At 40.4% G+C, this 15,149-nt stretch overlaps 1 protein-coding gene across 1 annotated transcript in view; it reads left to right on the top strand.

The window, feature by feature from the left end:
• Window positions 1-4,529: 4,529 nt before the first annotated feature.
• The window catches only part of denr (density-regulated protein), a 38,254-nt gene continuing 27,634 nt past the window's right edge, over window positions 4,530-15,149 (top strand). Inside the window, exon 1 of the mRNA XM_080742460.1 lies at window positions 4,530-4,629. The gene's annotated coding sequence lies outside the window, so the exon portion shown is untranslated. The remainder of the gene's footprint in view (window positions 4,630-15,149) is intronic.

Raw genomic sequence — 15,149 nt, 5'->3', positions numbered from 1 at the left:
GGCCCCACTACTCCATGGTTACAACTGGTTCCGACTTCCCACCACAGTTATAGCAACTAGCTGTCTGTATACAGTTATAGCCATAGGTTATAGCTCGTTCTCCGCCGCATTGTTTGCCAGGCCTCTTTTTCAAGGGTTGTTACTACCAGATAAGCACCAAGCTATTGTACTAGCAAGCTACCAGAGGAGGACTCCAAACTAAGCTTATTCAGAGCCGTGAAGCTTGAAAATGTAAGTATGATCAATCATACTGACATTCCAGTCAACGCCGGTGTAATTTTTTTTTTTTTTTTTAATTTTAATAGTAAGTGGTTTTCATGAGAGTAACGCCGTGTGGGCCTAAGCCTAAGGCCTACTTCGTCTCTGACTTCTTGTTTGAAATGACCAAACTTGCCTACCGATGAATTATTTGCATGGGCATAAATCATCTTGTAGATCTGCCATTTTGAAAAGGATTAAATTGGGTTTTGTGTTCCTTTTAAAGGAGCACTTAATTTTCAACCTTTTGTTCATTATGGATCCTCACTATGCTCATATAAGATGGCACTGTCTCTGTCCACTCGCTCTGTGTCTAAGGTGGACTGTATCGACCGATCAGAAACCTGGCAACTTTATTTAAAACAAACACAATTTTGAGCATGTAGATAGGCCTATGCTATTTTCGGATATTTTATTTGTGAAAATTTCCACCTAATATTAATGACATGCCAAAAATGTGCACACCAGGTTGAAAGTAGTGGTTAAGAGATTGATTTCCCACTAACAGCTTTAGGCCAGGGGTTCAACATAGAGAATACATGTGTAGACCTACTGTTATGTTCATGCAGTAAAATAACAATCCTGTCCATTCTATCAAGTAACACATTCCATGATTTTCTTTCATTTAGCTGAACCAAGCAGATGGAATCGAGCACAGAAATCCTGGACAGACCCAGGAAGAGGCTTAGGACACAAGGCCTGAACAACCCTAAAAAGAGAATCCTGAACTCCCTGGAAAATCTAAAAAAAGAACCATTTGAACGTTTCCAGCTGAATCTCTCTGAGGAGGTGAAGTCAGAGTTTGAAGCCATTCCTAAGAGCTACCTGGAGAACAAAGGTCGGGATGAAACAGTGGAAGTGATTTTGGCGTTTCACACTGAACACAGAGCTGTGAAAGTTGCAGTGGAGATCCTGAAGAAGTTGGATAAAAATGACGCAGCAAAAAGGTTGATGGAGAAATACTATACTACCAAAAACAGAGATGACGTCCTCCAGTGTATCTCTATCACAGACCGCCTCCAGCGCACCCTGGAGGAGTTGGGAGATGAAGATTTTGAACGTTTCCGGCAGAGGCTCTCTCGGGAATTGGAGATTACTTTTGAAGCCATTCCTAGGAGCCTTCTTGAGAATAAAACTCGCCAGCAAACAGTGGATTTGATGGTGGGTGCTCACTTAGAAGATGGGGCTGTGAATGTTGCAGTGGAGATCCTGAAGCAGATAGGACACCACAATGAAGCAAAGAAGTTGGTGGAGTCAAATGTTGATTTTTTTGTAATGAAAAGTAAAATGGTGAAAAATTTGGAATGGTTAGATGAATCAGGATTTGAAAAGTTCAGGTGGCAGCTCTATCAGGGATCGACGATAAGGTTTAAACCCATTCCTGCCTCCCTCCTTGAGAATAAAAGTCGCTTGGAAACGGTGGATTTGATGGTGGAATTTTACACCGAAGACTGGGCTGTGACTGTCATGTGGGAGACCTTGATGCGAATCGGTCAACGCAATGCAGCAATGAAGTTGCTGAAGGAATTCAGAGCTGCCTGTCAAGGAGACGGTACTGCCTCTCCGACCGACATCCCCAGATGGTGAAAAAGCAGTCACCTGCTCTTCCTCGTAGTACTCAAATGACAATAGGATGACTGCTTGGATAGATTCAGACGTTCTGAATCTTTGTATATTTTTGTTCATGTATATTTTGTACATAAAGCCAAACTGTTATTGACCAATTGTTTATTATGACGCAACCCCACATGGTCAACACACAGCTCTAATCCTCCTCTTCTCCTCTCCTTTTCTTCATCAACACCACACGCCAGGACTCGACGAAATCAGATGTTTGCAGGTCAAACAGTTTCCCGTATCATTTGGCAATTCCACAGTGTATAGTGCAGTGTAGAGGAGATATGTTTTAATGATTCTGTTTGATTTTATTTATTTTATCCCCCCTTTTATTAGGATGTTCCCATCTGACCAGTACTGCTTGTAGATCTGTCTTTTTCACTTCATACTTTAACATACATGCTGATGGGTTTTGAATCTAATTTTGACCTTTCATCCTTTCCTCCATTTATGGTTGTTTCTATGAATTATATACCTTTTTCCTTTTTAATAAATGAGAATGATTAATAAGGTAATTTGTCATTTTTCGTAAATATTCATATTTTACCGTATGTATGCACAGTAATGAACATGTATTGCAACTCTGCCAAGAACTCACGCTTTTAAACAATAGCGTGATAAAAAAAAACATATTTATTTTATGAAATATAATGTTTAATATTACGATACATTAATACTGTATCCATATTCAGTATTCATATGCACTACATTTGACTATTTGGTTTTGAAAGTGTCTTAAAAGTCTTTAAATTGTAATTGTAAATTGTAGACATGTGCATATACCCATATACACTTGTATATTGGTTAAGGTTTGTTTACTTTTGAGTGCATGATGATTGATGAATTATAATTTGAGCCCCCCCTGAGTGGGACTGAGTTACTAGGGCCCAAGGCCCAAGGTGGAAGGGCCTGGAATTATTTTATACTTTAGCTATTAAAAAATAGCAGATATATACAAGCTCACAGAGCGGCACCGATTGCTGCGCTGCTTGTAGATCTGCTATTTTTGAAAGTCGTGAAAATGTGTGCAAATCTTTGAATATATGTATTTTTTAAGCAAACGTTTGTGACTAAAATTTTGCTTCTGGGGGGTCCCTGGCTGGAACTAAACATTTTGAGATGGGGGTCCGTACATATAATTTTGGGAGTCCTTCACATGAAAAAGTGTGAGCACCACTAACAGAAATTTTTTTTTTTCAAAAAACATTTTAAAAAACTTTTCACGGTTTAAAAAAGAAATAGCAGATCTACAAGTGCCGTGCTGTGAGCTTGTATATCTGCTATTTTTCAATAGTTAAAGCACAAAAGAATGTGTAATAATGCGTTCCCAACCCCCCTCCGCCTTTGAAGAACATTCATGGGGGGCCCCAGTGAATCCTTGTACCTGCAGGGCCCCGAATTTGGTGCAACGTCCCTGCTTTGTACCTGTAGGTTCTCAAACATTTTCATTTTTCAAGCACCCCAAAATCGATGTATGTATTTGGACGCGGACCTTCATCTGAAAATGTTTTGTATCAACTGGGGACCCCCGGAAAAGAAGATTTGTGTTAAAATAAGGTAAAATTATTCCACATTGTACACATTTCTTTCACCATTTTTCCAAAAATAGCAGATCTACAAGCTTCATGATGCGTTCGCATTGTGATGTGTTGTGAGCTTGAAGATCACATTTTTCTGCTGACCCCCTGGAACCCCTTCAAGGACCCCTGGCAGGCTGGGGGTCCCCGGACCCCACTTTGAGAACCACTGCTTCTGGACCTATAGGACCCTGCTGAGATCTCAAGCAGCGGCCAGGCTCATAAGTTAAAAGATCACATACACATCAGCGCATACACATCTTGCAATGGGCCTGCTGTACATGATACACTACACCAGGGGTGTCCAAACTCAAATATTAAAACACCCAAGGGCCGACTGTCCCCTGATAAAATATACTTTCGGTTGGACCATAACAAAGTCACATACATATGCATCGCAATTACAATATTTTATTTAACTATCATCATCAATATTTAATATTAATGGTCTTTTGTCAGGTGTCTGCTCTGAACAAAACACAAATAACTTCTATTACCAAAAGGACACCCCTGCACTACACCACTAAGATACCTGTGTACCTGACAAAATACTTCCAAAACGTCAAGGATGTCCACAATTACAACACCAGAGATGTTCAACCCATATTCGGCTCAAAGGGTCAAATTCGTTCTTCTGCTATACCACTTAACATGTGGAACGTCATACCGAAGGCCTTAAAAAGGATACCATTTATTCTTGCATCATGTTTTACAAAGTATTGTCTTATATTTTCTGCATTGTACTGTGTTTTCTTTGCCTGTCATTCAATGTTATGTGAGTTAAAAAGGACCCCAATTTAACCAAGCCCAAAGCTTTTTTGAGGTGTTGATCCTTTTAGTTGACTTTGTACCAGTGAACTGTACTGTCATGAAACCCCTACCTTTTCCTATGCAAACTTCTAATAAAGTCTTCAATCAATCAAAGCAGCACTCACAGTGCAATTATTCTGTGAATGGATTTGCGTATCTCAAACAGTAGGTGGCAGTATTGCACCACAAGAGTCCAAACTACTGCCACCAAAGCGGTAGATGGCAGTAATTCACCATAATCGCCATCAAGACTAATCTGGGATCACAACTACTCTTCATCTAATAACAACTCTTATCTCAACACAAAAGTTCTATTCATGTGGTGAAAGGCACGCGTCTTCCCTATGAACACAGCGCTTTTCGAGAGGTGGGTATCTGGGCAAGTGTTATTGTTTCTTTTGATCAATATCTATATATGATCATGTTGTGTGCTAGCCCTGAATACAGGACTCTCATATACATGAGAGTCCTGGTGCCGCCTCAACATGAGGAGTAGTGGGCAATCGAGCCCTTAACGGTTTGAGCTAGGAACGTCAGATTTCAAAAATAAACTGCTTACCCAAGCCAACTTTGCTAACGATTTGACGCCGCACAACGTTCATTACACGCCGCTCCCCGGTTGTTGAATAAAACGCATTTTTGTCCGAAATTATTTTGCTTAACATAGGACGTCCGCCTCTAGTGGACAGTCGCGTCATCGCATCATCTCCGTTCACTACAATGATCAACCGGAGATGACGCGACTGTCCACTAGAGGCGGACGTCCTATGTTAAGCAAAATAATTTCGGACAAAAATGCTTTTTATTCAACAATCCGGTAGCGGCGTGTAATGAACGTTGTGCGGCGTCAAATTGTTATCAAAGTTGGCTTAGGTAAGCACTTTATTTTTGAAATCTGACGTTCCTAGCTCAAACCGTTAAGGGCTCGATTGCCCACTACTCCTCATGTTGAGGCGGCACCAGGACTCTCATGTATATGAGAGTCCTGTATTCAGGGGGGATGGTGTTTTTTACTGGTGTTTCAGTCCGAGTGTGGGGAAAGGGTGCGTTCGGAAATGCGCACCGGACTGCGCGGGCGTTTATCGTGGGCTTGCCCAGGCCTTACGGCCTGGGCATAAATATAACGATTGCATTCACCACGGCTTCGTAACTCGCGCGGCGCTCCGCCGGCCGCGCGGCCCTGGCCCGCTCTTCGCGCCGCTTGCAATGTCGTGGACAATAAAACGAGCGCACCCTTTCATACACTCTGACTGAATCACCAGTAAAAAAACACTCTCTCGTATTCAGGGCTAGTTGTGTGCTAGCTAGCTAGCTCAATGCTGTGTGTATGTGTGCTTTAATACTAACGCTTATGAATGAATGAATTAAGCCATGAAATCACTCTCTGTCCATGTCGTCAACACAGCATTGTGTCATTAATATGAACATGATAACTTTGCCTGGCAATCCCATGGAATAACGTAGCTCTGGTCCATAGCGTTAGTAGAACTCCACTAACGCTATGGACCAGAGCTAGGAATAACGCAGCTATGACCGCATGTGTGTTAGCTGTATGATGCTATTATGATAAAGCCTAAAATAGTGTTCCCTTCCCTGCAAGTGTGCGAGGAGCATGTGGCATATTATTTTACACGGCTTTGTGTGGATAATGGTTGATAACACAAATCCCAAGTGTTCTTTTAACTAGTGAGTGTACAAATATAACCTCAGGGACAATTGTGGTCAAGTACTAACCTCGCCCACCAGGCTTTAGTCAAGTACACTCAAGTCAGGCACAATGACAAGAAGTTGATGTCTCTGTCAGATTGTCAATAAATGGAAGGCAGCAACGTAATGAATTATTATGGGGCCCATGGTTTGGGCCAACCAAGAAAAATGGATGCCATCATGCATTCATGCTACTATGGCAACTGCTGAATAAGATGTGAAATGTGTACGTGTGGAAATTGTATCTGAGGGGTTTTTCACCATCCAGAGCTGTGTTCATTTTCTATTTCATATTCTATTTTTGTTACGCTTTGTTACGGGGAGTATTGTTGTGAGGAGTATGAGATATTTTTGTTTATGGAATGTACAGTAGAGCAAGCTAGAAAATAAACCTGTTTTAATTAACCTTTGTGTCACTATCTTGGGCATGTCACGGGCCCAAAACCTTTCAAAAAATAGATATACAAGCTTACAACATTTCGAGATTCAATACGTAAGCTTATAGATGTTTAATATTTTCACAATTGGCCATAAGAAGCTTATGTGATAAAAGTGCTGTCTTGCAGAGGCTGAGGGAGGGAGATCCTGGCAAAGGCTGGAAACCAGTGGTGGAAAATGTACTCACATGTTTTACTTAAGTAAAAGTATCAATAAAATACTGCAATGTACAAATACTCTATTACAAGTAAAAGTCTGTAATTCAACATTTACTTGGGTAAAAGTAGAAAAGTATTGGCGTCAACATGTACTTAAAGGACCAAAAGTAAAAGTACTAGTTATGCAGAATGTCCCTGTATGCAAATATTTTGAAAAGTGCAGATCTGGGTTCCATCAAGATGCATTGTGAGCTTGTAGATCTGCTATTTTCAAATGGCCCAAATGTACAGAGCTGAAGTGGTTAATGTATGTTTTGTAATAATTATAGTAGTAATAGTAACTAAAGTTGTCAAATACTGTAATTGTAGCGGAGTTAGTACAATATTTGCCTCTGAGATGTTGTGACGTATAAGTAAAAGTATTGGAAATTGGAAATATTCAAGTAAAGTAGAAATACTGTACATGAAATAAGTACACATGATTTTACTTTCCACCACTGGTGGAAACATCCCAAGGACCTGCTGCTCTGGCTGTGCCACAGGAGGTAACATAATATAACTTCATGTACACCTGAACATTTTAAAGGAATAATGGGTTAAGTTATTTCTTATGCTTTATAAAGGAATAATGGGTTCAAATAGAATAGAATGTAGGCTAAAGTAAACCAACTTCATGAAATACCTTCAACTGTCAACATTCTGTTAAATCAAATGTGACATTTAACAGAGCTTGTGAAGACAGGCAGTCTAGGCATATAATATAAATATTCTTATGAAACTGTGACAAAGACCGTTACACTGGACAGTTCTTCTGTTGGGTAGAAATATCACTACAGGTTAAAGTACTGTATATGGATCACAATGACTGATCAGCTGCCATCAAAATGGTTGATATAATGTAATAGAAACCCTTGTGAGCCCAATCCTTTTTTCAATACCCACACTGGAACGTCATGGAGGCGTATGTCCAGCTGCAGAATTGTCATTGTAAACTTCCTGCCCAGGGACCAGGGGTCAAGTGACAGCTGTATCATCCCAATATATCTGAGATCGATTGTGTTCTGTTAACATTGGTGGGTGGTTATACCCACTATACCACAGCAAAACTATTAACATGACAACAGCTAGCTCTTCTACTAATAAGCCAAGAGTCAATTATACATCACACTAGTCTAACTCGGAGCAGTTCGTGTGGGCAAATGGGCGGGCGCGGCGAGTCTCACCGCAAGTCTCCAGCCAATAGCATTGTGTTCTCCTCTCCCCACCCCCCTCTGCTCCTCCTCCTCCTCCCCCTCGCTCAACGAACGCAGCTGCGTCATGACGTCAACACATTCCGTGCAACGCCCCTCTGCACTCTGATTGGTTAGGGAAAACTTCCTCCAACAGTGATTCTAATGGGAACGCCCAGGCTTCATTTTCTTCCGAGCGCCTAATGAAGCCTGGGTTTCCGAGGCTAATTATACATTAATTGCAAATACAGCTTTGTTATAATTCCCAGGCAACTGGGGTCCAATTGGGCCTGCACTTCAAATGCCTGGTCACCCGTAGTTAGTGTCAACAGACTTTGGACCAGTTGGTTCTCAAACATTTTCATATCAAGGACCCCAAAGTTGATATGTAGGGTTAGGGGTGCCGTGTCCTGAGGCAAACCAACACCCGTTTCCAATGTTATCATGTGATAGAATGACACTGACATACAGTAGGGAACACATCGACATCATTCTGAGAAAAAGAACACATTAACCTTGATTGATAGATAGATTGACAGATTGATTGATTGATTGATTGATTGTGCAATTAGTTTCTCAGAGGATAAAGGTGGTGGGGAGCTTATCACTGCATGATTTTAATGTTTTCTTTCAGGTGCCGTCTGTACTGTGTCAGCCACTGGAGCGAACAGCTGGAATGATGCATGTAAGTGACGTGGTGATGTTGTTCAACCCAGCAGAGCCATGAAAGAGAGAGTTACGACACTCTCAGACTTACGTTGTAATCAGAATATTCATATAATATTCAATTTTCAAACAACCAACTTGATTTGGAATTCATTTTGGTATTCTCCGAGATAAGAACAAGAAGACTGCAGAGTATAATGCTTGACCAATAGTTCCACCAATCTACAAGCTTACACCGCACCGCATCGCAATGCGCTGAGCTTATAAATCTGCTGTTATGAACCTAGCTGATCTACAAGATCACAACTGCACAATCATTTGTAGATCTGCTATGTCAAGGCCCAGAGTATAGGGATGCCAGGGATACTGTGGTAAATGGGTGCATGAAGGCATGAAGCACACAGGTCAAGACACCAATTTAATTCCTGGAATCTGATCCATGTTCTCCCGCGTGAGAAGGGACACTATAAAGCCTCAGATCTTAAACACTACAGTAAGAGGCAATCCCCCATTTCAATGCAGGAAATTGGCTTTTGGTCTTCAGGCAGAAACTCTGCCATTCTGCTACACTTGTTACATGAACCAGGATCACATAGTAACAGCGAAAACAAAGAGTGACTGTATGTCAATGATTGTTCAGCCTATGGAGCAGGTAACTTCGCATAACCAGGCTTTCTCTAGGGAGCAGGAGTGAGAGTGTGCTGGAGGGGCGGTTGTGTAAGTGTGATCAGGAAGTGTCACTTCCCGCCGTGTGGAAAGTCCCCTTGTGAGGTGATCGGTTGGTTAAAACAGTTATAGTCAGTTATAGCTATATTCTCTGTCGCTGTACGAGCATAAAGTGCTCGTTCTCCACCGCATGGTTTGCAGGGTTGTTTTTTCAAGGGTTGTTATTGTTACCACCAGTTAAGAGCCAAGTTTGCTAGTAAAGCTACCAGAGGAGGACTCCAACTACGCTTCAGAGCCGTGATTAAAAATGTAAGTATAAAACAGATCAATCATGATCAATCATACTGAGATTCCAGTCAACCCTGGTGTAATTACATTTTATTTGATTTTTTAATAGTACTGTAAGTGCTTTTCATGAGAGTAACATTGATACGTATAGGTCTAAGGCCTACTTCCTCTCTAACTGCTTGTTTGAAATGACCAAACTTGCCTACTGATGAATTATTTGTGCATAAATCATCTTGTAGATTTGCCATTTTTGAAAAGGATTAAATAGGGTTTTGTGTTCCTTTTGAAGGCGCACTTCCTTTTCAACCTTTTGTTCATTATGGATCCTCACTAATGCTCATGTAAGATGGCACCGTCTCTGTCCATTCGCTCTGTGAGGTGGCCTATAGACCGTGCAGAAACCTGGCATCACCTTTAGACACAATTTGATCTTGTAGATGTGCTATTTTCGGAAACTTTATTTTTGAACCATTCTCCTAATATTAATAACATGCCAGAAATGGGTACACCAGGTTGAAAGTGGTTAAGAGATTGATTTTCCACCACTAACAGCTTAGGCCAGGGGTACAACATAGAAATGTTTTCTAACTTACTATTTCTCTTAACTGCACATTTTGACTGAGTGTGTTTAACCAGTGAAATAACAATCCTGTCCATTCTATCAAGTAACACATTCCATGGTTTTCTGTCATTTAGCTGAACCAAGCAGATGGAACCTAGCACAGAAATCTTGCACGCCCCCAGGAAGAGGCTGCTTAGGACAGAAGGCCTGCACAACCGTCTATATCCTAGAGAGAGAATCCTGTCGACCCTGGAAAATTTTAAAAAAGCAGAATTTGAAAGTTTCCAGTTGCGTCTCACTAGGAATGTGATGTCAGAGTTTGAAGCCATTCCTAAGAGCCACCTGGAGAACAAAGGTCGGGATGAAACAGTGGAAGTGATGGTGGAGTTTCACACTGATGACATAGCTGTGAAAGTTGCAGTGGAGATCCTGAAGAAGTTGAGTCAACCTGACGCAGCAAAAATGTTAATGGAGAAATATACTGGCGAAAACGGAGATGACATCCAGTGTATCTCTATACCAGAGACCTCCTCCTGTGCACCCTGGAGGAGTTGGGAGAACAAGACTTCAGACGTTTCCGGCAGCAGCTCTCTCAGGAATTGGTGATTGTTTTTGAAGCCATTCCGAAGGGCCTTCTTGAGAATAAAACTAAGGAGCAAACAGTGGATCTGATGGTGGGTGCTCACACTGAAGATGGGGCTTTAAGTGTTGCAGGGGAGATCCTGAAGCAAATGGGTCAACACAATGCAGCAAAGAAGATGTTGGAAAGTGTGTTCTATTATACCATCGGTATAGACGGTTTTTCTGTAATTGTGCAAATCCTGAACGCCCTGGATGGACAAAATTTTCAAAGATTCCAGCGGCAGCTCTCTCAACCACTGAGGATAGGGTTTGAACCCATTCCTTTCTCCCGCCTTGAGAATAAAAGTCGCGAAGAAACCGTGGATTTGATGGTGGCTTTTTACACCGAAGACTGGGCTGTGACTGTTGCGGTGGAGACCTTGAAGCGAATCGGTCAGCGCAATTCAGCAATGAAGTTGCTGAAGGAATTCAGAGCTGCCTGTCAAGTAGACGGTACTGTCTCTCTGAACTTCATCCCCAGATGGTGAAAAAGAAGTCACCAGCTCTTCCTTGTAGTACTCAAATGACAATAGGATTACTGCTTGGAAAGATTCAGACGTTCTGAATCTTTGTATATTTTTGTTCATGTATATTTTGTACATAAAGCCAAACTGTTATCGACCAATTGTTTATTATGAACAGTTTTCGACAACCGTTGGCCACTGACCAGCTAGCAGGAGCATGTTTTGGCTTTGCCATGCTCAAGGACCATTCATCATCATGTTTAGGGAGGGTGTTTGTCAGGGGTCATCGCCATGCTGGCTTGTGGTGGATATTTTTGGCAAAATTCTATTACCATGGACACACACATCGAGTAGATATAAACATAAAGAGATATAGCCTTAAATGACCGTTATGGGTCTGTAACTCTGAGTGTGTACAATTGGAACGTAATGGACCCTGTAAGGGTTCTATTTGTACATGTTCAGAGTTATGGGATTCCTTGAAAATAAAACGTTAAAGAACTGCTGTCCTAGTGGACTCATAATGTGCCATAATTATACTATAGTGTCATTGTAAATCAGTGTCATACATATTCTAAAGAAAACCTGGAGACTTGGTGTTCTGTAATTGGGTATTATGATCAAAATAAGAACATTATAATTGTGTGTAAAACAGAAAATCTAAGCTTTTCCACGGACAATGACAAGTCTTTGCCACAGACACATTTGTCTGTATACAGACATCATGGATGACCCCTGGTGAGTGTCATTCACTTAGGAACCCTTGTGCTCCTCTAACCTAGAGTCTAAAGGTTCCATTCCCAAACCTTTCAGGCCATCACCCCCCAAAATAATCATATTTGAACTGCATGGGGACCCCATTGTGAAAATAGTTGGAGGGGGTACTTTAGGCATTACATTTAGTTTGACTCGGTTCCACAAATAAATATTGTGAAAATAGCCAAGCTACAAGGCTCGCATTGAGCTTGTAGATTGGCTATTTTCACAATATTTTCTTTATTTTTACGTAATATTTGACAATTTGGTTTTAAAAGTGTCTTAAAAGTTGTTAAATTGTAATTGTAAATTGTAGACATGTGCATTTATCCATATACACTTGTATATTGGTTAAGGTTTGTTTACTTTTGAGTGGTGATGAATTATAATTTGAGGCCCCTCCCCTGGGGGTTTGGGAACCACTGCTGTCTGAAATGTAATAATCATGATTTAATTATTCCAGTGACAACACATAATAGCCTATATGTTTGAAGATGACTGTTCTATGCTTGGACTGGCCTACTTGTTTTACTATTACAATTCGCATTTCAAGAATGTAGGTTAATGCTGCAAGTGCTAATGTTTTTTCCCCTGTAATATTCACATTTATTTTATATTCTATTTCATATTCGATCTTTGTTATGGTACACAAATGTGTTTCTCAAATGTTATAAACAAACATTTATTTCTGTGGATTTTAATATGGCTTTTCATGCTATCAATTAATTGACGATTGTTTGATAAGGTTAACAACAATCATTTATTAAAACCTGTTTTAACCACATTAACCCTGTGTCGCTATTTTGGGCATGTCATAGGCCCAACATACATTGTAAGCTTATAGAGTACTAGTTATGCAGAATGTCCCATTTCAAGTTTTCAAATGTATACAAATATTTTGAAAATAGCAGATCTACAAGTTCACAATGCGTCACATTGCAAGCTTGTAGACCGGCTATTTTCAAATGGCCGAAATGTATACAGAGCTGCAGATGTTGAAGTGGCTAATGTATGATTTGTAATAATAATCAAAATCTACAAAGTAACTAGCAACTAAAGTTGTCTTATAATTAGTAATGTACAATATTTGCCTCTGAGATGTAGTGGAGTAGAGGTAAAAGTATTAGAAATTGGAAATATTCAAGTAAAGTATAGAAATACAGTAGGCTACATGAAATAAGTATATGTAGGCTACTTAGTTACTTTCTATCACTGGTGGAAACATCCCCAAGGACCTGCTGCTCTGGCTGTACCACAGGAGGGTTCATGTACACCTGAAAACTTTAAAAGAATATATTAATCATGCTTTATAAAGGAATAATGGATAGAATAGAATGTAAGCAAACGTAAACCAATATCATGAAATACCTTCAACTGTCTGTTAAATCAAATGTTGGCCTAAAAAGCCTACTGGATGGAAATAAAAGTGATATTAACTGAGCTTGAGAAGACAGGCAGTCATGGCAGAATATAAATATTCTGCATGAAACTGTGACAAAGACTTTTAAACTGGCAGTTCTTCTGCTAAATGCCACTACAGGTTAAAGTACTGCATATGGATCACAATGACTGATCTAATCTAATAGAAACCCTTATGAGCCCAATCCTTTTTTCAACACCCACATTGGAACGTCAAATCAAGCCAGGATCTCAAGCAGTGGCCATGCAGGCTCATAGCCAGTTAAACGATCACATCATATCAGCAGAAGCCTGACCATTCAGGACTCAAAACGGTAGGTGGCAGTATTGCACCTCTAAAGCCCAAACTAATACTCATTATTTACAAAATTATTATGATGTGTACAGTCATTATTAATTAATGTATTAATTAACTATTGACAAAGTATCAACAAATAAGTGAAACATTTTAAGTATAATACGCATGGCAGACACATATAGCCAGATCTGATCGTGGTTGAGAACCGACAAAAGTCAGGTAGATGTAGGCCTACACTGTCTGTATGTGCGTGGTAAAGTACTCACATTTTGTACTTAAGTAAAAGTATCAATAGGCCTACTCCAAGTAATCTGTTACAAGTAAAAGTATGGAATTCAAAATGCCTATTGAGTAAAAGTACAAAAGTATCTGTATCAAAATGTACTCTCTCCCAGCCATTTACAATAGGCTTGTGCGCCTATACTGCCAGGAATTTTATTAATTTCCAAGTTAGCTTTAATCTAACCCAACAGGGATCATATTGTTGTACAATGTAGTACTAGTACTATCCACTAGAGTGTGCCCAACGATAATCTCCTAGAGTCTGGACTAGCGAGTGGACAGCAGTAGACCCATAATGGCGGCGCCCATTGGCGGCCATTATGTCTCCCGGTCCGCCGAACGGGAGCTATAAAACACGATCCGAACGTCGTGCGCACGCCATTTACACTCGTTTTTGCTCTTGAGTGACCAATCTGTCAGTCCAGCCATTTTTTTCCGAATGAGAATCGGTCTAAAAATGGTAAAGTTTGATAAGAAAAACGTCAACATTCAATGCTGTAAAAAGGCCCATTCTATGTTATGGCCGAACGACTTCCGGGTTACGTCATCGATGATGTCACTTCCTTCGAATATGTAACTTTAGACTAAAATTAAGCTAGAAAGGTCATTTATAGCTCAAAAAATGTCAAAAAAATACCAAAATGATCAGAAAATGATCCCCAAGGCGACGTTTGGCGATCTGGCTGCCTCACCCTCCTCAAAATGGCGATGGAAGGCGATTTGGCTGTGAACTAGTTAAAGTTCTAAAAGTACAAAATAGGCCTACTCATTGTGCAGAATGTCTCATTTCACAAGTTGTCAAATGTATAAAATGCATAAATATCTTTTGAAAATAGCAGATCTACAAGCTCACAAGGATTACAGACAGAAAGAAACAGCACCCTGGACAGCGACCTTGGGCATCATCCATCCCTCTTCAGTGAGATTGAGGGCCCCAGCCCTTCTACCTCATGTCCTCCCCCCATCTCCTTTACATTTTCCCCATAAGGTATAGGCAATACAATATTTGTCCTCTCAAAGAACTGACTGATTGAGCCTAGAACTAAAAGTATGGAAGTTGTTTTTTCCCACATTTGTACTTGAGTAAAAGTACAAAAGTATTGGTATCAAAATGTACTTAATATACCAAAAGTAGGCTACTCACTATCCAGAACGTCCTGTTTCTCAAGTTTTAAAATGTATAAATATATTTTGAAAATGGCAGGTGTAGAAAATCTGATCCTCATTCTCCCATGTGAGAAGGGACACTAAAAGCCAATCTTAAACACTACTACCCTAAGAGGCAATCCCCCATTTCAACGCAGGAAACTGGTCTTCAGGAAGAGACTGCCAT

This window comes from Nannobrachium achirus (assembly GCF_963921795.1).
Source record: "Nannobrachium achirus genome assembly, chromosome: 15".
Classification (NCBI taxonomy): domain Eukaryota; kingdom Metazoa; phylum Chordata; class Actinopteri; order Myctophiformes; family Myctophidae; genus Nannobrachium; species Nannobrachium achirus.
The sequence above is the reverse complement of the archived record's forward strand: the minus strand, read 5'-3'. Positions and strand labels throughout refer to the sequence as shown.